The sequence below is a fragment of the Nomascus leucogenys genome, chromosome 14, assembly GCF_006542625.1.
Source record: "Nomascus leucogenys isolate Asia chromosome 14, Asia_NLE_v1, whole genome shotgun sequence".
NCBI lineage: Eukaryota > Metazoa > Chordata > Mammalia > Primates > Hylobatidae > Nomascus > Nomascus leucogenys.
Window position 1 is genome coordinate 51,437,159 of NC_044394.1, and position 23,320 is coordinate 51,460,478.

Consider the following 23,320-nt stretch of genomic DNA (forward strand, 5'->3'; position numbering starts at 1 on the left):
ACACTACGTAATCAAAACTTATAATAAAACAACAACAACAACAATCTTCTAAGTCAAAATTAAGCCTTCGTTTTCTTGCTTTGGGACCCAAACTTTATTAATAAGGGAGACATTGACAGAATAGATTTTTAAGTCCTCTGGCGGAGATTAAAATGGATCGTGCCCTGGAAACTAGCAAGGTTCATGAACCCCTGTCATCTGCCTTCCTGAGCTGTTTCCTTCCCCAGTGGGTTATGCCTGCTTGAGAGGAGGGGTGATGTAGGCGTGTGTGTTTGTTTAGTGTACAATTCTTGGCCAACCTATCATGCTGGCAGGTGCTGAAAAGTAAAATCCTCTTTTTCCAATCCAGAAAAACTCCGATGCCAGCATGCCCGTTTCCCATCATCGTCCTCACAGCTCCATCAGGCAAAGAGCTATCTCTCTTAGTCCTCGGGAAACAGTGGTGGTATCTGGCTGGGTAATAGTGCTCGTAAGGTTAAAGGGAGGGTCAGGTTTGGGTGTTTTTCCTCTGTGGGCTCTGTCACTGAAGATTCATTTCCCAACTGCAAAAGAAAAGAATGAAAACGGGCAGATGGTTCGGCCTCCTTCTGAGGCTCAGGGTTGGGGTAGGAGAGGCGGGCTGAGGAAGCAGGAGGGAGGGGAGGTAGCAGGCATGCAGCTTGGCACCCTGGGCATCCCTGTGGTGGTGTTGCTGCCACGTGCCTGGATGGACAAGCAGCATGGCGCTGGGAAAAGGCAAGATTCCTCAGGGGATCATCCTCAGAATTCGAGGCACTCAATGTGCATCTGTATAAGAGATGACAATGCCGATAGCATGGCAGATTATGATCAGCCTTGGCAGGGAGCTGCAGGCAGGGCTTTGTGGTTTGGAAAGCTGCAGCAAACAGGTAGGGCACAAGGCGCCCTCAGAAACACACCCTTCTCTGCCCAGGGCTGCCACCACCACCCACACCCAGCTTCCTCCCTCCGTGAGCTCAGCTTCCATTTCCTGCCTCCTTTGACTGGTCAGGGAGGCTGGTGCCACCCATTTTGGGCCCTGAGAATATTACCCGTAACACGTGGTGCCCAGCTTTTTGCAGGCCCACTGACTTCCTGTGTTGCCCATGGCCCATAGATTGGTCAGCATCATTATCCACGTAGATTTTCTTGGCAGGTGTAGAAAGGAATTGAGCCAGCCCGGGGTGTTCGATGCTGAAATCAATTGAGAAGTAGGTTACAATCTTGCCAATCAGAAGGAGAGAGTATCTCTGCAGGTGGATGTGTCTGTTACAATTCAGGTACTGAACTGGCGGTTTTGATATTACCTCTCTAATCTTAATCTCAACCAACACAACCTGCTAAGAACCAAACTAGCCAGAGGATAAGATTCAGTAGATAACATTAGCTTGAACAATGCACCAGCTAAAAATGGAATTACGGCTCTCTCAAATAACATAAAAAGTAATACAAATATCCTTGAGGTTTTCGGGGATGCTTTACCTTAGGGTACCAGGTGATTAAAAGAGATTGTTGCCAGCCATTATACCTGACCAGTCTGTCCTTTTATTTCTATTTTTTATTTTTTTGAGACAGAGTCTTGCTTTGTCACCCAGGCTGGAGTGCAATGGTGTGATTTTTGGCTCATCACAACCTCAGCCCCCTGGGTTCAAGCGATTCTTCTGCCTCAGCCTCCCAAGTAGGTGAGACTACAGGTGTGCACCACCACACCTGGCTAATTTTTGTGTTTTTAGTAGAGACAGGGTGTCGCCATGTTGGCCAGGCTGGTCTCAAACTCCTGACCTCAGGTAATCCACCCACCTCGCCTCCCAAAGTTCTGGGATTACAGGCAAGAGACACCACGGCCACCAGGCCCAGTCTGTCCTTTTAAAACATACCTATTGCCTTGATCAAACTGTATCCTGTTTCAGGATAGTCAGCCTCCCATCTGATCACTAATTTTGTTAGACATAAGTCTGATACTACAGCAGATATATTTTGAGAGTAAATGTCACTAGGTTTTGCTCTGGAGTCCTACCAGAAATGGTGAGTGCCAGCCTGGGCAACAGAGTGAGACCCCATCTCAAAAACAAGAACCAAAAACCAGCGAGTGGTTTATTGTCTGACACCCACAGGAGCTTCCTCACCTTCTTACTGTCTGGTTACAAAAAGCAAAACCAAATCTGTTTTAGCCACTACAATTTCAAAGCAAGGCCAAATCTGATCATTTGCATGCATAAGTTTGTACACTCACTGATTTATTCTTTATTCTGTCTTGATCTTTAAACTGTGTTTTTGTTCAACCTTGTATTATGGAGAATTTCAAACCTATGCTCAAGCAAACAGAATGGTGTCATGAACCCTCATGTCCCCATCACACAGTCCAACAACCATCAACCCTTGGCCAGTCCTGCCCTATTCACCTCCCTCCTCCTCCTTGTTATTAAAAACAAACGGGCTGGATGCGGTAGCTCACAGCTGTAATCTCAGCAATTTGGGAGGCCGAGGCCGGCAGATCACTTGATGTCAGGAGTTAGAAACCAGCCTGGCCAACATGGCTAAAACCCATCTCTACTGAAAATACAAAAATTAGCAGGGCGTGGTGGCACAGGCCTGTAATCCCAGCTACTCAGGAGGCTGAGGCAGGAGAATCGCTTGAACCTGGGAGGTGGAGGTTGCAGTGAGCCAAGATCGTGCCACTGTACTCCAGCCTGGGTGACAGAACTAGACTCCATCCCCAAAAAATTAAAAAAAAAAAAATACAAAAAAAACAAACAAACAGACATCTTGTCATTTTATTCGTAAACAGGTCAGTATGTATCTTGAGAAGGAATGGCATTCTTTTTTACATGACTCCAATACCATTATCACACCAAAAGAAGTGATACTATATAATTTACTATATAACCATAATTTACTGTATAACTTTACTATAATTTACTCTATAACTATAATTTATAGAATTTATATATTGCATATATTTTATTGCTTTCCTTTAAGTTAAACAGTGACCTTTGGCCAAAAACAACAAAATCTTACTTGATATTATTTGGCTCAAATATCTCGTATTTCTAAGGGAACGTTTGCTTTTCTGAAAATTCATTCACTAGCTCATTTCATGCCCATAACTAGGCTTGTAGGGAAGCCTAGGGAATGAGAGCAAGGGAGCGTGGCTGAATCAGCACTAATTGTAGCTCTGAACTTGCCTTGCCCCGGTGGCCGAGGCAGATGGTGCCAGTGACCCCTCCCCAGGGGACTGCAGACTTTGAACACACACTCGTCTTCCGTCCCCTCCCTCTGTGTCGAGTGCCAGGGTCAGTCTAGGTGTCTGCAGAGGAACGGTTGTTTGCCCAAGGAAGACGCTTGTGATATTCCTGGCCTGGTGACTGGCAGTCACGTGGTGGGAGGGTGGAGGCAGGGAGGGGGTGACAGAACAGAATAGGACAGCCCGGAGTGGTTTGCAGGATGCATCAAGAAATGCACACAATAACATGGGCAGCATCCAAGGAGGCCGCTTCCAGGTTCTTTTTGGTCACAAAATCCCCTTGCTTCTGTAAAGCCTGTCACCTTGCTGTCTACAAAGGAGGGGCAACACTTTCCAGGCGGTTTTGCATTTGTAGGGAGTCTGATTTGGGAATTCATACTTCCAGTCTCCCTCATCCCTAGTCTGTCCCGTATGCGGTCGGGCACGTGAGCCAAGGGCGTGCACTGCACTGCTTCGGTGTGCCTGGTGTTTGCTAAAGCCATCGGAAGAGCCTGCTGCCAATATGGGAAATGATTTTTCCTAATGCAGTGCTCTCCTGGGGCTGTTTTTATGAAAATGATGTGTCGGAGTCTCTGCGGCCCCTTCACTGGCTCTGGTTGGCTTCTGGGAATGAGAGCTCAGTGGCCCGCTTGCACGGGTCCCCACCCCTGGCTTTTAGAAGGCTGACTGACACATTGCGTGTCAGTTAATGCTGCCTGCTAGAAGCCTGGAGCTTTGCCGGGGAGTGTGGATCATAACTTGCATTGTGTGCATCAAGGGCCCTGACAAGTGCTGATGGATTTGGCTTCCTTGCGGCTCCTGAGCCCTGGGCGGGGACAAAGGGGAGCATTGTTTGGCAGGGCAGGCCTCTGCCTGCGAACCCACTCATTTGCCTGACGGTGGAGACAGGTGTATCACGCGCTCAGCATGCCAGAGCTATGCTGGATGATCAAGATCTAAGTTTTGTTCCCCAGGGCCAGGCTTAGAGAAGCAGACATGGCCCAAGGAATGGCCCGTGGTCACTCTTCTCCCTGAAACCAGCCCCTGACTTTTCTTTTCTCGGTTTGCTCTTCTGAGCTCTGCTCCTAAAATGAGATCTCATTAGGGAAAGAAAACGATTCTGCCCCAACTTCCTGTCCTTTGTAGCTCAGGAGGGCTAGCAGGATGCTGGGCACCCTCGCTGGGGAAGGTAAATGTGGACCACTGTTGTGCCGAGGCTGTGCGTCACCTCCTGGTTGTGCTCCACAGTGGCCCCTGCGGAAACCATTTCATGACACTTCCAGCCTGATGCAGCCCAGTTGGGGGAATTGCATGGGTAGATAATTTTCTTGCACCTCCTAGTTTATTGCTATAGGTGCTCCAAACTATTATCATCACTTTTAAATTAAAAATCGATTTTCACTAAGCACAATAACAGATAAATGAAGCTTAGTAAGTCAAATGGCATGAAAACCATTTTTGAAGGAAGTCAGCCATGCTCTGTCCTCTACTTCCCCAACTCTGAATCTGCTCCCCGGGGGTACCTCTTTAAATTCTGATTTAGATGTTTCTTTTGATATTTACCTCCTACTTCCCAATACCATGCTCATCCTGGCGTTTCTCCTTGTTTTGGTTTTAAACATTATCCATGGAATTCTTACCTTAAAACCTGAAAGTTTCCTTAGGTTTACATTTGGCTTCATGGAACACAAGCCTTGCTAAAGTGGCTTAACCACATAAGGGTAGGTGTCTCTCGTGTAACTTGAAGTACAGCAGAGGTTCAGTCTGGGTTTGGAGAAATGACTTTGTGGTACCATTGGGGACCCCTGCCTCCTCCCATCTTTCCACTCCATAATCCTTAGCATGTGTGCCTGCCTAAATTCACACTTCCCTTCATACTAAATAAAATGACCCAGGTCAGGGGCTGTGGCTCATGCCTGTAATCCCAGCATTTTGGGAGGCTAAGACAGGTGAATCGCTTGAGCTCACAAGTTCAAGACTAGCCTGGGCAACATGGTGAACCCCCACCTCTACAAAAAATAAAAAAATTAGCTGGGCCTGGTGGTGTGTGCCTGTAGTCCCAGCTACTTGGGAGACTGAGGTGGAAGGATGTCTCAAGCCCAGAAGGCAGAGGTTGCAGTGAGTCAAGATGGCACCACTGCGCTCCAGCCTGATCAATAGAGCCAGACTTTGTCTCAAATGAAAAAGTGAAATGACCCAGATTTTATACAAACCTGCAACTATATCTACTATGCCCAGTGTAGTAGATAGTAGGCAGAATAAGGGTCTCTTAAAAATGTCTGTGTCCTGGCCAGATGTGGTGGTTCATCCCTGTAATCCCAGCACATTAGGAGGCCAAAGTGGGAGTATTGCTTGAGACTGGGAGTTTAAGCCTGCAGTGAGCTACAGTTGCGTTACTATGCTCCAGCCTGGATGACGAAGCGAGATCCCATCTCTATTAAAAATAAAAATAAAAATAAAAACAAAAAAGATGTCTGTGTTCTAATTCCCAAAACGTGATGGTCTTATGTTACATGGCAAAGGGGATTCAAGGTTGCAAATGGAATTAAGGTTGCTCACCAGCTGACCTTGAGATGGGGAGGTGACCCCGGATTTTCCCAATGGATAGATATGATCACAAGTGTCCTTGTAAATGGAAAAAGATGGCAGAAGAATGTGAGTCAGAGTCATACGAGGTGTGAAAGACTCAACTGGCCATTGCAAGCTTTGAAGACAGAGGAAGGAGCCATGAGTCAAGGAAAATAGGTGGCCTCTAGAAGCTGGAAGAGATTAAAAAAACAAATTCTCCCCTGGAGCCTCCAGAAAAGCACTTGGCCCTGCCAAGGACACGTTAATTTTAGCCCAGTGAGACCCACTTCAGACTTCTGACCTCTAGAACTGTAAGGCAATACATTTGCTTTGTTTTAAACCACTCTTCATGGTTATTTATTACAACAGCAATAGCAAACTAATATACCAACCTAAAAACTATATTTCCCAGCCCATTGCAGCTAGAGGGTGACACAATTCTGGCCAAGGAGACAAAAGCAGTAGGCTGCTGACAATTTTTCTAAGAAAGTTTTGTTTTTCTGAGGTGGAGGCTGTTCTTTCCTCATTTGCTGCATTCTTCTTCCTGCCTGGAATACAGATGAAAAGCTAGAGATGGGATAGCCACCATAGCACCATGAGGCAAGCATGAGGATGGAGTCTGTACACCAGCTCTGGCAAGACAAGACAGACAGTCAGCACTGGGCATATTTGGATATCACGGAACTGTTGCATTGTGACTGCTCCCACTGGACTTTTGTATTCGAGCACAATAAATGTCTCTTTGCTTACAGATCTGTTTTGTGCCACCCTGGGCAATCCCTGAATGAAATACTCTGCTACCAGCCTCTCCCAAATCTTCCTTTTTCTTGATTTACTTCCTCATTCTGATGGAGCATATCCTTCCATAGCTTTCTGTGGAGGAAAATTTTTTGAGAACTTGCATATTCTAAAATGTTTTTGTCACACTTGATTGATAGTTTGTTTGCTACAGACGTCTAGGTGGAAAATCAATTTATCTAAGAAATTTGATATTATTTCTCCATTACCTTCTCATCTTGTGTATTGCTATTGAATTGTTCCATACTCTTCAGATTCCTTCTCTTTTGTATATGAAATTTCTCTCTCTCTCTCTCTTTCCCTCTCTCTCCTTTCCTCACCTCCTACTTCCCTCCTTTGAAGGTTATTTTATGTCTAATGAGCTGAAATTTCATGACTCAGGGTCTTGGTATGGGTCTATTTTCAGTCATTGAACTGGGCCCCTGATCATCTATTTCAATATGGAAACTCATGTTCACTTTCTTATTTATTTCACAATTTCCTTTCCTCAATTTTTTTCTGTTCTTCTTTTGGAATTCTTATTTGTTGGATCTTGGAACCCCTGCTTTGATCTTCTTTTTCATCATTCTGTCTTACTGTTTCTCTTAGTAAGGAGTAAGAGAAACTTAGTAATTTTTAAAAGCTCTAGTTGCCATAAAATTCCTTCTTGTGGCCTTCTGTTCTTCTTTCTTGAAGGCAATACTTTCTTCTATCTATCCAAGGATAATAATGAAAGGAGGTCACCGTTTTTCTTTTTTTTTTCTTTTGCTCCCTATTTTCTCCAGGTTTCTTTCTCCTTCCTTGCTCCCACCACCCCCACTTCCCCATACTATTTTCTTATTTTAGTCTCTGTCATTCCTACTGGGAATTTTCTCTGACTGCCTGATGATGCTTGCCTCATTGAACGCTCTGGATGTAGGGGTGGAGGTGGATGGGACCAGACAGCTGGTAAATCTCATGGTAGGTCACTTAGAGAGAGACACCGCTTTTCACTGGAGACTCTTAAATATCACTATATTTAGGGCTTTCTCTTGGGATGATCAATCTTACCACAGAGGAATCCAGACGGTTCTCATGGGTGGATTGTAAGTTAGTCTCTAACATTTGGAGAGCATACTAGGTGAAGGGGCATGTAGACATTTCTTTAGTACCCCTGTCTTCTGGTCCTTGTGCTTCGCCTGCCCTGTGCAGTCCCCACATCTGGACTCCCCCTGGTTCAGTTTTGTCTCCTGTTGTGGCGGACGAGGAGTTGCCTGGTGCATAGGGCGGGGGTGTGCTGGGGATCTGGGAGCTCCGGTAGCTTGGTACAGACACTCAAGGAAGCCTGCTGTTCCCTGCCCCATTGCACACACTGCTTTGGGAGACAACAGGTGACTCCATCCAGTTCCTTGCATCCTGGTGTGTCAAGGTGTGGGTCGGCTACCTTGCATGGCCTCTTCCTCTGTAGTCAGTTGTGCTTCAACTTTTTTTAATCAGCTAAATCAGTTGCTGACTTTTTCTTCTTTTTTTTTTCAGGCAGTTTTTATGGTTTTGTTTAAACACAAATAAGACATGCACGTGAGCTGTCTATTCCTGTTCTTCACTGTGCAGCCTGGCATTGGGGTTGGTGGCTCTGAGAGCAGCTGGGCTGCTCTTTCCATGATGGCTTTGCCATTTTTGGAGGAAACATTGTGAGCCATCTCAGCACAGTAAGATTTGTTGCACATCGGCAGCACTTCTAACTCCTTGACATTGTGGACCAGGAACTTCTGGAAGCCACTGGGCGGCATGTGCTTTGTTTTTTTGTCACTCCTATAACTAATGTTGAGCAGCCCTTGAACTTTCTATGAACCCTGTTGTCAGTACCTCTGGGTTTCTGCCATTTACACTTAATTTTGACATATGGATCTGACTGGTGCCAGATGAACTTCTTGGTTCTGTTTTTCATGATCCTGGGCTTCACGAGGGGTCTGAGGGTGGCCACGATGCCAAGTAGGAGATGGCTGCCATCTCCGTAGGCAGCGCTAAGGAAGAGCGAAGAGAGAGCTGCTTATTTTCAAAACCCTCTCATGTCCTCTCCTCTCTCATTCTCCTTGTCTTTCTGACTTTTTTTATCTTTTAATTTCATTTACTATCATTTCAGGGGCTTAGGGAAGGAGTAGAAAGGATCATGTTGTATTAAGCCATTCAAGCGTTGCTATAAAGAAATATCTGAGACTGTAATTTATAAAGAAAAGAGGTTTAATTGGCTCATGGTTCTGTAGGCTGTACAGGAAGCGTGGTGCTGGCATTTACTCGGCTTCTGGGGAGGCCTCAGGAAGCTTACAATCATGGCAGAAGGTGAAGGGGAGCAGTCATGTCACATGGCCAGAGCAGAAGCAAGAGAACACGGGTGGGCGGGATACTGCACACACTTAAACGACCAGATCTCATGAGAACTCACTCACTATCATGAGGACAGTACCAAGGGGGAAAGTGCTAGACCATTCATGAGAAATTCACCCCCATGATCCAATCACCTCCCACCAGGCCCCACCCCCGACACTGGGGAATTACAATTTAATGTGAGATTGGAGTGGGGGCACACATGCATACTTCATCTACCACGTTGAACTGGAAGCCTTCCTGATCTTTAATTGCCTATTATTCCAGTAATACTCCAGTAACCCAGGCCCAACAAATCCCTGTATTTCACTGGTAGAAACTGAAGCTTTGTAATATTTAAAGTAGCTACTGACACATAACAAATATTTGGTTGATTACTCTGGGCCCACAAATATTAATTACTGTATATTATGTGTCATATGCAGGAGATATAAAAATAAGTAAGGCAAAGTTTCTGCTCTTAGGTAAAGAACAAGGAGTGTGAGTGAATTATTGAGTGCATTATCTTGTGTATTCCTCAAATAAAATTTTCAAAGAGGTTAGATAAAGTTTAAAGCCATGAGAAAACTCTTCTGGGTTTCCCTCCTAAAAGTGACAGTGGCCTGGAATTTAAACCCAGGTCTGGGTGACTCCACAGCCAATATGAACCATGCTGTTTTTATTGCACTGACTCTTTCCAGACCTGACAGCTCATGGCTCAGCTCAGAGTCTTCACATTTAGCCTTTGATGTCTCTGCCTTTCTTAGCTTATTTTTGTCCTCATGCTGCCCCTCAGGCTGCCGTGGCTCTGTAAATCATGTCTGACATGATTTGGCTGTGACCCCACCCAAATCTCATCTTGAATTGTAGTTCCCATAATTCCCACGTATCATCGGAGGGACCTGGTAGGAAGTAATTGAATCATGGAGGCTGTTTCCGCCATGATGTTCTCATAATAGTGAGTAAGTTCTCATGAGATCTGATGGTTTTATAAGGGGCTTCCCCTTCACTCACACTCATTCTTCTCTCTCCTGCCTCCATGTGAAGAAGGATGTGTTTGCTTCCCCTTCCGTCATGATTGCAAGTTTCCTGAGGCCTCCCCAGCCCTGCAGAACTGTGAATCAATCAAACCTATTTCCTTTATAAATTGCCCAGTCTCGGGTATGTCCTTATAGCAGCATGAGAATGGACTAATACAATGTCCCTATCCGTGGTGGGTTGGACCAAAATCCATGTCCACCTGGAACCTCAGAATGTGACCTTATAGAATCTTTTCAGATGTAGTTAAGGATTGAGATGAGATCATATGGAATTAGAGTGAGCTTCAGTGATTGTGTCCTTATAAGAGACAGAAAAGGACACACAAAGACAGGCAGGAAAAGGCAATATGAAGACAGAAGCAGAGATTGGAATGATGTCACAAGCCAGGGAATGCCAGTGTATTAGTCTGTTCTTACGCTGCTAATAAAGACATACCTGAGACTGGGTAATTTATAAAGGAAAGAAGTTGAATCAACTCACAGTTCCACACGTCTAGGGAGTCCTCACAATTATGGCAGAAGGTGAATGAGGAGCAAAGTCACGTCTTACATGGCAGCAGCAGGAGAGCAAGTGCAGGGAAACTCCCCTTTATAAAACCATCAGATCTCGTGAGACATGTTCACTATCACAAGAACAGCACAGAAAAAACCTGTTCCTGTGATTCAGTTACCTCCCACTTGGTGCCTCCCACAACACTTGGGAATTATGGGAGCTATAATTCAAGATGAGATTTGAGTGGGGACAAAGCCAAACCATATCAGCCAGGAACCACCAGGAGCTGGAAGAGGCAAGGAAAATTCTCTCCTATAGGCTTTGGAGGGAGTATGGCCCCACTGACACCTTGGTTTTAAACTTCTAGCCTCCAGAACTCTGAGATAATAAGATCCTGTTGCTTTAAGCCACCAGAGGGTGGTAATTTGTTATGAGAGCCCTAGAAAATGAATGCACTGTCCAACGCTGGAAGAAGAGGGGAGGCTAGTACCAGCTGCATGCCTTCTTTTTCTCACAAAAGCCTAAGGTTTCCTGGAAGCACCTGAGCTGACTTCCTATAGCATCCAACTGGTCAGAAAGATGTAATATGGCCTGGGAAGTCTGGAAAAACAAAAGTAGAATTTAGTTTTTCCAAATGTGGCAATTCTGAGTTTCAATGACACTCTACCTGCTCCAGTTGTAAAGATGACCAGGACACACCAAGAAGTCAGCTTATTGTTCCCAAAGGCAGGAGACAAGGGAATGTCTTCCTCATCTCTGCCTTTCCCTTCTTTTCCCACAACCTCTTTTCTTCTTATTTTCCCCTCCCTCTCCAGCTGCCTCCAACTGTATGTGACTCAAAGGATGCCATGAATAGTGAAAAGGCAATATGCAATGAACTCACCCAGTAGATAGTCTGTGCTCAATAAATTATGCAAGGAGGATGCACAGAAAGCTAAGATTAGATATAAAAAAAGAAAGTTGAGAAAGCCTTTCTGAATGCTAAGGGAAATGCATGCAGCCTTAGATATGTTTAACAATGGAAAAAAACAGCCGTGTGTCTCGCCTTAGCAAGTGCTGCTGTCCTGGAGGCTGGGTCAGGATTCGGATCAATACTTCTCACACTTGAATGAAAAATCACTCATAGAGCTTATCAAATGCAGATTTCTGGATTCCAACTCCCCATCCCCATTCACCAGGTGGTTCCAGGGCTCAGCCTGGGACTCTGCATGTTTAACAAGCCCCCTCATGGAGTCTAAAGCAGGTGGTCCATCCACTGCCCATTTGCAATCGGATTCCTGAGATTCGTTCCAGCCGTGAGATTCTGAGATTCTGCAAGAGCTGCCTGAATTGATTTCCAGATACTTTTGGAAGGAAATAGCATATGGCTTTCTGGCTTTTGGGAAGCAACTTGCATAGCAGGCCTGCAGTCTCCGAAGAAATTTCCATCAAGAGAACTCCCTTGTGTTTTCAGACTGCCTTGGGGCCAGGGGGCATACAAGGAAGGGCAGAGCATTGCTTGGTTGTGGCAGAACAGACGGGAAGAATCATGGCACTGCATCATCTGTTCTTATAGGTCCCATAAGCCCCCGAGGGTGTGCACACAGACTCACAGACACCTGCTGGAACAAAGGGACAGGAGGCTCCTGCAAGGGCACCTGGACCTGCTTTCTGAGCACATGGCTCTAAGGAAGTGGGAGAATGATGCAGGTTAGAAACACGGCTGGGGCATTGTCACCTTTTAACACTCCAGCAGGGAAGGTTTTTCTGCCTTCTCTGTCAAGACCTGAAAAATGTTATATTGTTGAGTGAATTCTTTCATCTTTCCCACCACACTTCAGATACATCTTCCCCACTCACTGTGACCACTGCTGAAACTTTCTTTTACATAAATAAGACACTATAGAGATAGCACATAGAAAGCGCTGGATATGCAATGGTCACTCTCCATTGTCCCATGCTGCCCGGACACCCCTCTCGGAGACCTGGCTCTCACAGGTCCTCCTCCCAGGCTGCTCTGCGCTGCTCCTCTCACCTCTCCCCACTGCCATTCCCAGCTCAGCGGGGTCTGGCCCTGTTTTATTGCCAGCCCATTTCCCGGCTACACAAAGGGGGCCTTTGTAACAGCTCCTTCCAGATGTTGAGTATTTGCAAAACATTCCGATCAGAAGGTGCTTGTCCTCTAGATGCCCTCGGAAAAGGAAAGAATCTGGGACAGGGATTTGGGAGTGGCGGTCCCAGGTCTCAGGGTGGGGCTTCCCTGAGGAAACCAGGGGAAATCTCGGGTGCTTTAAAACATCGTTACTACCATCCTCATCAGTTTCATCCCAGTCAATTCACTCACAACTTAACCGATGTTCGGGCAGAGACTCCACACCTCATCCCCTCCTCTGCGGATGCCTACGTCCCTTCCAGGTGACTGATGTGGTTGCATTCCTGCCTGATTTGATCCTCCTGTACAAGCCAAGAATTGTGATTCACACTCGAGCAAGACCATAGCTATGAGACGATGGATGACTTTTAAATAGCAAATCAGGACTGGAACCTGGTGTTCTGATGCCAAATCCAATACTCTTCCTCTTTGTGGAATTTCTTTGAGAAAAAACTACCAAGCCACTCTTTTGGGGTTCACCTGCAAGGTGGTGGCCAGATAGCCTACCATGACACCTCCTTTCTCTAGGGAACTCCAAGTCTCTGTTTCCCAGTGATTCTTGGAAAGTCAGGCAGGTCATCCATAAACAGAGAAATGGAGGCCCAGGGAGGTTGAACAGCTTGCCCTGGGCCACACAGTGAGTGAGTTAGAGCCCAGGGCAGGATTGGAATCCAACTCTAGAGGGTCAGATCTCATGGGCCATTTCCCAAAGCTTAAGTCATGGGAGATGGGAGAAGCTTAGTGCTGAGGTTCAGCCATTCTCAGCCAAGCCCAGCCCAGCCCAAGCCCAGGCAGCATCCTCCTCCCTGGCTCTCAGGGCATCCTCCTGGTTATGGGTTAGCCCCTCTGTTTCCTGTGTCTACCCTTTGTTTCAGGCTGGCCCCAGTACTCCATATACCTCATTGGCAGGTGTCCCACTTAACTTCTCTAGGACTTGGTTTCTCCCTTTACAGAGAGAAACTCATTCCCCTTTACAGAGGTTTGTTGAAATCCATAAAAAAATGACAGCTAGATAGGAGGAATATATTCTAGTCTTCTATAGCACTGTAGAATGTCTATAGTTAACAATAATATACAGTTTCAAATAGCTGGAAGGATAGTGAATGTTCCTGACACAAAGAAATGATCAATGTTTGAGATGATGGATACACTAATTACCCTGATCTGATCACTATACATTATATGTGTGGAAACATCACCATGGACCCCTGGAATATGTGCAATTATTATTTGCCAACTAAAACGTTTTGTTTTGGGATGGGCATGGTGGCTCATGCCTATAATCCCAGCACTTTGGGAGGTCAAGGTGGGTAGATCACTTGAGTCCAGGAGTTTGAGACCAGCCTGGGCAACATAGCAAAACTCCATCTCTACTAAAAATACAAAAGATTAGCCAGGCATGGTAGCACACACCTGGAGTCCCAGCTACTCAGGAGGCTGAAGTGGGAGGATCACTGGAGGCAAAGAGGTGGAGGTTGCAAGTGAGCCAAGATTGCTCCACTGCCCTCCAACCTGGGTAACAGAGCAAGACCCAGTCCAAAAAAAAATAAATTGTTTTAATATTAAAAAAATAAAGACCAGGAAGACCTCAAATGAGAAGGACTTTGGAGGCAACAGGTATGAGAAATGTATGATAGGAGAGAGCTGCTTCAATAGGGTCAGGTTTGAATATTGGCTACTCCACCTACTGTCTCTAGAGCCACTGAAAAGTTGCTTTTCTCTTCTACAGAGTGGGGCTAGTCATAATGATGATATCTGGCTGGCAGCCGTTGGGAGGATCTCCTTTAGTCCTCAACATAGGGAAGATATACCATCCCTATTTGCCCAAGTTTGAGAGGTTTCTTGGGATATGAGACTTTCAGTACTAAATCTAACAAAGTCCCAAGCAAATGGGGATGAATTGGTCACTTTGCCTTAAAACAACCCATGTTTTTGATGGGTCAACTAAGAATGAGAATTTACAGTGGGGCTATGATAGCTTGGATTATTGTTTAGTTTTATACACACACACCCTTTCCTGCTATCCGCACACTGTGATGTTGGCCTTGGCTATGTGATGTGCTTTGGCTGATGGAATGTTAGCAACCACACCAGGAGTACTAGCTGCCAGGTACTTGGGCACTTTGGCTTGGTTTGGGGTCCTGTGGTCACCTGAAGAAGTGTGTGTCCCAGGCTACAACTGGCCCTTGAGTCTTGGCTTGAGTAAAAACATGAGTCGACTAGGGCCTGAATGTGCTAGACTGTGTTAATCACCTCCCTGCGCTGCCCCCCACCAACCAAGGAATCACACCACCCTCAATTCAAGGCCCTTTGCAGTGTGAAGTTGCCACTTGTGTCATCAAGAGCAGGAGTCTATTTCTCTCCCATCCCGCACCTGGGGGCTGCCTTGTGACTTGCTTTGGCCAATAGAATGTGGCAGAAGCGAAGGGCGTGGGTTCTGGAGCCTAGTCCTTGAGAGATCTTGCATGTTGGACTCCCACCCTTTTGGAACCCTGGGCCCATCATATTGTGAGGAAGTCTGTCTAGCTTGCTTGAGAAGAAGCCACATGGAAGAGAATGGAAGAGCCCCAGTGGGTAACCAGCACCAAATTGCTGCACAGGTGAGGTTGTCTTGGACCCTACCCACATTAGTGAACCCAGGCAAGATCAGCAGATCAGCCCAGGCAACCCAAAGAATCATGAGAAAGAAATCATAATTGTTGTTTTAAGGTACTAAGTTTTAGGGTAGTTATACAGCAGTAGATAACTGATACCAACCCATAGCTTTGGATCCAAGCTCAGTCAACTGGCATACTCAAGCTAAGCTGCACATTGAGTCCATTGTAGATCACAGAACCACAGTCAGCCTTGCAGGACTGCAAATGCAGGATGAAATATCCCTTGTTTTAAGCCACTGAGTGTTCCAGTCATTTGTTTGCAACAGTCTTGTGTCAACAGCTGATTGACATGAGGGATTCAACCCTAGGAACGCCTAACTCCAAAGCCTGTTCTTAGCCTCATCACAATGCTGTGCTGTTGTCCCTTAGGCCATGAAACATCTAAGACATATTGATCTCAGTTCCCAACTATTAATACATTCCCAGGCTGTCCAGAAGTGCCCAGAAACCCTTTGTCAAACATGGGTACCATCATTTTAGAGCCTTCCAGATTGTTAGAAAAAGAAGGGAGTGGGGATTATGTGCCAAAAGAGATGGCTAAGGAGCTATTTTGTAAACTCTATAACATTTGGCTACTTGGGAGGCTAAGGCAGGAGAATTGCTTGAACCTGGGAGGCAGAGGTTGCAGTGTGCCAAGATCGTGCCACTGCACTCCAGCCTGGGTGACAAAGTGAGACTCCATCTCAAAAAAAAAAAAAAAAAAAAAAAAAAGAAGAAGGGCAACCTAAAGGACTGCATAAAGAAAGTCAGAGTGGCCAGGTGCAGTGGCTCGCGCCTATAATCCCAGCACTTTGGGAGGCCGAGGCAGGTGGATCATGAGGTCAGGAGATGGAGACCATCCTGGCTAACATGGTGAAACCCCGTCTCTACTAAAAATACAAAAAAAATTGGCCGGGCATGGTGGCGGGCATCTGTAGTCCCAGCTACTCGGGAAGCTGAGGCAGGGGAATGGCATGAACCCGGGAGGCGGAACTTGCAGTCAGCTGAGATCGCGCCACTGCACTCCAGCCTGGGTTACTGAGCAAGACTCCGTCTCAAAAAAAAAAAAAAAAAAAAAGAAAAGCAAAAGAAAAAGAAAGTCAGAGTGAGGCATGGATCATCTTCTAGATCTTCAGTTGGGTGGTAGAGTCCAGGTTTTCATTTTACCATTTTATATAAGGGTAGCATACTCATGAGTGGGGTATACTATGATGCTTAGGTGTGTGGACGCTGAGTCTGAATCCTAGTTTGCCACTCATTAGAGTCTTACACATGCAACTTAACCTCTCAGTGCCTCAGTTTCCTCATCTGTAAAATAGGTGTTGATGGTAACAGTACCTACCTTATAGAGTTATTAGGAGGAAGTGCTTGAAACCGTGCCTGTGAGTTACATGTTATTAAATATATAGCCACCATTATACAATAAAAGTGATTGAGTTGGGAGAGGAGACTCGTCTGTGCTCCTTCATTAACTCAACACTGATTATGTATCTGCTCTCATCGGGCACAGGTGCTCACATGCCAGGAGAAATAAGCTGGTGATTTCTGTGGCCCAGCACCATCGATCGATCTACAAAGGAAGCTTCAGTGCAGCTATACAGACCTCTCTCACCAAGGCGTCATGAACTGAAGGGCTGGGAGAGGCCTCGTGGAGGAGGAAGAGTTTCGCTCAGCTGCTTGGGTGTGGGACTGAATGTGGTTCCAGAACTGGTCGCTGCCTTCACCCGCTGACTCTGGTCTCCGCGATGACAGTGAGTTCCTTCTTGGCGCCTTGAATGGGAGGGATTGTCGTGCACTTGGGGAGGAGCTGGCTGTGGAGTTCAATCATTAATTTGCCACAATTAAACCAGAGACTTGTGTCTCCAGCAGCAGATAAGCAAGCAGAGAGCTAACAACGAGGAAGGGCGGGGCGGTCTGACAAACCGGTTGTGAAGGGCAGGCTAGGCTGATTGAGAGCTGATAGGGGACTGTCATTGCTTTATTGTGGCAATAACGCCGTCAGGCATCTGGGGAATTAGGAGGGAAAGCCTCAGCTGGCATTGGCTGCAGGCACAAGGGGGGAAAACCCCAGCCAGATTTTTTCAGTCTGCTGGGCCACCAGAGAAGGTTTTGGGGTCCCTGAGGCACGTGTGAGGCTGAGAGTTGGTGATCAACTCCCCCGGTTCCTTCCTGGCTGGGCTACATGAACTGGGGACAGCTGGAGTGTTGAGGTTTGACATTCCCAAAGAGAAGCAGCTAAAGTCAAGAGGACTATGTCACACAGAGATGGTGACCAGGGGAATGGAGTTCCTGGGAGTCAGGGAAGGAGGCAGGCAGCCTTAGGTTAGACTCCAGGAAGAACTGTCTCCTGAAGCAGTGATAATTGGAATGGCCAACATCTGAGTGCTTACTCTGTGCCCAGTGCTAGGTGCTTTCCATGAATTCACTAGTTCCTGAAACCCACAGGTAGGTCCTTTTATTGCCCCTCTACAGAGATGAAAAAACTGGGTCCTGCTGAAATTTAACATCTTCCCCAAGGTAACATAGCTCCGAAGTAGCAGAGACAGGAATTGAAATTGCAGAGCTTCCTCTCGAAGCCTCTAGATGCTAGCCTACCTCTTCAAAGATGCCCATCAATCAGAGATGTAGGACAGTCTTACCTCTGGAATCTTCCTTGGTCTTCTTGTTCTGGCATTGATCAGCTGGTGTGCCATACACACACACACAGGCACACACATACACACACACATTATATATATGCATACATGCCATGCATACACATCACATACAGGTACAAGCACACACATATGCACAAATATTGCACATCACACACATCTACACACACATTACATACATGCACATGCACATCACATACATGCACACACTACAGATATAATCCCTCCCCAAATCCTCCACAGCCCCCCACCACAAACCTTTAAGGTACTGACATGACTGTAACAGTCATTTACCCTCAGTGGATTCTCTACCCCTGGACAGCTGTGGAAAGACCAGTGGCATTCCTGGGAGTACTTTGAGGGTTGTGCAGGGCCCAGCAACTCTTGGCTGCCGCAGCCCCCCAAAAAACAATGGCCTTGAAGTTTTCCACCCTCACTGCGCTGGGCTACACTCATTGGGTCATGCTTCATTTTTGCAGAAGGCCCTTCTGTGAGTACTTTAAATTCCTGAAAAAGCTCATTACATTTTGCCATGGTCCTGAGGTGGTGACTGGGGACTGTCCCTGCTCTCATTGACTTGACTGAATTGAGGTCCAGATTAAGCCATAAAACAAAACCCAAAATGCAACCTCCCAAGCCCCCAACATGCCAAGACTGGCAGAAATTCTAAGACCAGGTAAAAGAGGCTGCGCCCCCTGAAGTCTGTTCAATGATCAGGCGGGGACCAGGGACTGCTAGTTTGACTGGTGTGCTCCTCCCCTGCCTTCTCTGTTGGGGGTTGTGTTTGCTTTGTGTTCTTGGCCACAGGGTTAGCAGGAAGGAGATAATCAATGCATCGTTGCATGTGCTGTTCTATGATTTTTCTCCATTCTTCACCCTGGAAGAAGGAGTGAATTTACGGACCTGTTATGGACTGAGAGATGCCATCTGCAGAATTAGAGGCGGCCTGGGATGGAGGCTGGGTTCTGAGACTTACATCTTGAGCAGGATTTCTCAGTCTCAGCACCGTGACATTTGAGGCTGGATCATTCATTATTATTATTATTATTATTATTATTATTATTATTATTTTGAGACAGAGTCTTGCTCTGTTGCCCAGGCTGGAGTGCAATGGCTTGATCATGGCTCGCTGTGACCTCCGCCTCCTGGGTTCAAGCGATTCTCCTGTCTCTGCCTCCTGAGTACGTGGGATTACAGGTGCCTGGCACCATGCCAGGCTAATTTTGTAATTTTAGTAGAGATGGGGTTTCACCATGTTGGTCAGGCTGGTCTTGAACTCCTGACTTCAGGTGATCCACCCACCTCGGCCTCCCAAAGTGCTGGGATTACAGGCATGAGCCACCACACCCGGCCTGGATCATTCTTTATTACAGGGTTTTGTCCTGTGCCTTGTAGCATGGTGAGTAGCATCCTGGCCTCTACCAACTAAATGCCAGTACCACCCTGGCTTCCCAGTTGTGACCATGAAAAACTTCTCCAGATGTTGCCCAGTGTCTCCAGAGTAGGGGGTGGGGCAAAAGTGTGTGGGTTGAGGAGCACTCATAGAGACAACTTCAAAGTTTTGGGGCACGACTGACTTCCTGCCAACAGTCACTCTGCCCCTCAGTCCGTTTGCTTGTCTCTCCATCCCTGACCTTCCCATCTGTTCAATGGGCACTTCGATGGCCATGAACTAAACCATTTACTCTGTGAGTCAGAAGGAAGGCAAAACCCCAGCCACATCTCACGCTGGAGAAACAGGACTTTCTTTCCTTTCCCCTCAAAGTTCTAGTTTTCCGCAAGGTCTCCAGATGGCCAACTGACAGCCTCTCGTCCACTCTGCAGGCGGGGACAAGCAAGCAACACAAACACCCTCTGTCCTTCCTCCAAAGGGAGAAAAGAGTTTTCCTCCCTCCCTCCAGCCTTCCCCTCCCCTTTCAGAAACTCTTGGGTTGTGTTCCCCACCACCGCCCCCCACGCCCCCCCCCCCGCCTCCACTCAGTCCGCTTACACTGCGGACCCCTCCCCAGCCATTCCTCGTTCACTTCCCTCCCCTTCCCCTGGTACACCTGACTTATTTATTTATTTATGGCTGGAGTATTTGAGCTCAGGGTTAGTTCGGGTCTATTAAGTTTGCTCCTTTTCCTGCCTGGGAACCCGGGTAATGAGTAACCATAGCGTGCTTTGGGCAGCTGTCTCCGACAAACCGAGAGACGCCGTGGGAGCCGCATAAGGGAGCGTTTGTTCTGTGCCTTCTCAATAGTTCCTTGTGCAGGAGGCAGGGTGATGGGAGGGAGGGAGGGAAAAGGGAAGAAAGAGACAGACACTAAATCACTGCACTTTTGACAATTCCTCTCTTCTCTCCCACCCCCCATCCTCCCCCACCTACACCGATCAGATCTTTGTGGTGGACTTAAGACTTTAAGACTTTTGTTGCTGTTTCCATGAGCCTGGGGAGAGGCTCCTGTGTACCTCGTGGGGGTACTTTTGGGTGAGTTGCAGACTACATGGGGCCTGAGGGCTGATTTTTAACATGGGGATGTTTTAGGTGTCCTGGATCTCTCCCACTGTGTGTGTAAATTAACACAACGCCTATTGTTCCCTAGTTCATTTAATGATCCAATAAATCTCTAGGTATCTATTCCCAACCTTGTGGCCTAGATATGCTATAAAGCTGTTTGAAAAGTGCTTTCATAAAGCAGTCCAAGTGTACTACGGGATTAGTCATATGCCCCACAATCAACATGGGACTCGTTAGGGCCTTCCTTGATTTGTATCATTATGTAGACCAGAGAGACAGGCCAAGAAATATATTGTACATATGGCTTTTGGAAAATATCCTAAGTGATAGCCACATTCATTCATTCACTGCATGGGGATTTAGCATCCACTATATGCCAGCTGTTTGGTTAGGTCTCAGGGGCAGCTACGGAAATGAACAGGGCGTGACTCTGGCTCTCAAATTTGCAATGGGGTAAGGAAAATAAGAAAGAACCCATGTCCCCGAATTACGGTAATATAAGTTAAGCTGGAATATGTGCCGTAAGAAAGGTACAAGCAGAATATCTAGAGAGAGGGGAGGAGGGAAGATGAAAATATTTTGGGAGCGTGAAAGAAAGCTTGGCTTCAGGAGAAAAAGGTGAAGGGCAGCCCCTCCTCCAGGCAAAGGAAAGGTTTTAGCCAAGAAATGAAGGCAGGCAAGCATGGGGCATATTTGGGGAACAAGGAAGGGCTGGGTTAGTTAAGACATGGGCAGATGAATCACCATCCATGCCGTGTTTTAGACAGATTAATCAGGCTGTGGTGTGTAGGGTACCTTTAAAGGGGAAGAGATTAGAGATGACAGTTAGAAGTAGATGCCACTGGTCTAGTTGGAAGAAAATGAGAAAAGACAGGATGGGTGAGATGGTGGAGCATAGGATTGTGGAGGGAGGGGGTAGCAACTGACTGCATGTCGAAGAGGACACAGTGGAGGTAGCCCTGAGGCTTTAAGCCTCGGTGGCCAGGAAGAGAAATCTGGCAAAATAGCATGACATGTCATCAGGATGTCCAAGGATGGCTCAGAACTGAGTAGCAAGATCAGTGGTCTGGTTTGGATGTGCTAGATCTGAGAGGCACCGAGGGACAGATGTCTGAAAGCCAAGTGGCAACAGAGGTCTAGAGCTGGGGGGGATGTCAGGGGCGCTGTCTCTCCCTAGCATCCCCCTCTAATGCTGGCGCTAGGGTGGAAACTCACCCTTGAAACGTGAGCTGGATCTCCTTCCTTTGCCCATCCAGATCTTGTCTCCATTTCACCCCTGATCTGTGTCCCAAGAGCTGCCCTGTAGGGATTGCATCAGCAGGCTCCCTTGGCCACTGGATTCCAGCTGAGTTCAGCAAGTGGAGCGAATAGCAGAAGATTAGAGGGTGGAAGGAAAGTGGCCTCAGTTTCTAGCAGGCTGTTCTTTCTCCGCAGCTGCTGTCTCTGGATTCTGGAAACATTCTGCTCTCCTTGCCCCATCTGACTTCAGAGGGTGGGGGTCATGCCTTCCCACCATTGCTTGCCCCATGAAGCTGCACTCTCCCTTGTTGGTTCCTTGAACCCTGCCCATCCCATAATACATCATCTCTGTCTTAAACTCTTTTCATTCCCCCAAATTGGTTGTGCTGTTTGTATCTTGTTAGGACCCTGATTCATCCAAAAACTGGAGTCAAAAGTCACACAGGGCCGGGCACGGTGGCTCACGCCTGTAATCCCAGCACTTTGGGAGGCCAAGGTAGGCAGATCACTTGAGGTCACGAGTTTGAGACCAGCCTGGCCAGCATGGTGACACCTCAGCTCTACTAAAAATACAAAAATTAGGTGGACGTGGTGGTGCATGCCTGTAGTCCCAGCTACTCAGGAGGCTGAGGCAGGAGAACTGCTTCATCCTCGGAGGTGGAGGTTGCAGGCAGCCGAGTCACGCCACTGCACTCCAGCCTGGGAGTGAGACTCTGTCTGCAAAAAAAAAAGACACACAGAACAAATCCTTTTTCTCTTCTTTTATGCATGGTATTTCTGATCAAACAGATGCCTTATAATAATGGAATGGACAAATAATTATTACAATTGAGAAAAGTTTCATAAACTGAAGCAGTTTGCAAATTTTCTAGGTTTCTTCTGTCATTCTGATTATTAATGTACCGGTTGTTGATCTCTTTCTCTTTAACATTTCTGGATTTTTCTCTTTCTTCCTTTGTCAGCTTCTGACTTCCCCAGGGGACTTCATATCTTTCTTTTAGTGCCAAGGTGAGTTGCTCCAACTGAAGCTCCTCTTTTTGAGCAGCTTCCACCTTCTTTCCTCTGGCAGTGGCAGAAGCAGGCTGTTTGCCCTGGTGAGCTACCTCCAATTGAACCATCATCATCTGAGCATCAGAGAATTCTGAGCAGGAAAATTGAGACTTGTTCCAATTTACTGAGACTTCTTCCAAAACTTAGGAAAATGTTTAGCTGGAAGATAGTCTGTAAGTAAGTCTGTAAGTATCAGTCTGTTTTAAAATACAGGCATGCACACCATGCCATGATAGCTTTCCCATCTCAGTAGTTGCTGTGACTGTCTTTGTGTTTTGTTTTGTTTTGTTTTGAGACGGAGTCTTGCTCAGTCGCCCAGGCTGGAGTGCAGTGGCGCGTTCTCGGCTCACTGCAAGCTCTGCCTCCCAGGTTCACGCCATTCTCCTGCCTCAGTCTCCCGAGCCGCTGGGACTACAGGAACCTGCCACCATGCCCGGCTAATTTTTTTTTTTATTTTTAGTAGAGATGGGTTTTCACTATGTTAGCCAGGATGGTCTCCATCTCCTGACCTCATGATCCACCCACCTCGGCCTCCCAAAGTGCTGGGATTACAGGCGTGAGCCACCGCGCCCGGCCATGTTTTGTTTTTTGAGACTGCGTTTCACAGTTGTCAGCCAGGCTGGAGTGCAATGGGGTGATCTCAGCTCGCTGCAACCTCTGCCTCCTGGG

General features: G+C 46.8%; 1 pseudogene; it reads right to left on the reverse strand.

Annotated features, from left to right (window-relative positions):
* Positions 1–8,131: 8,131 nt before the first annotated feature.
* Positions 8,132–22,719, reverse strand: LOC100580237 (annotated as a pseudogene).
* Positions 22,720–23,320: the final 601 nt, after the last annotated feature.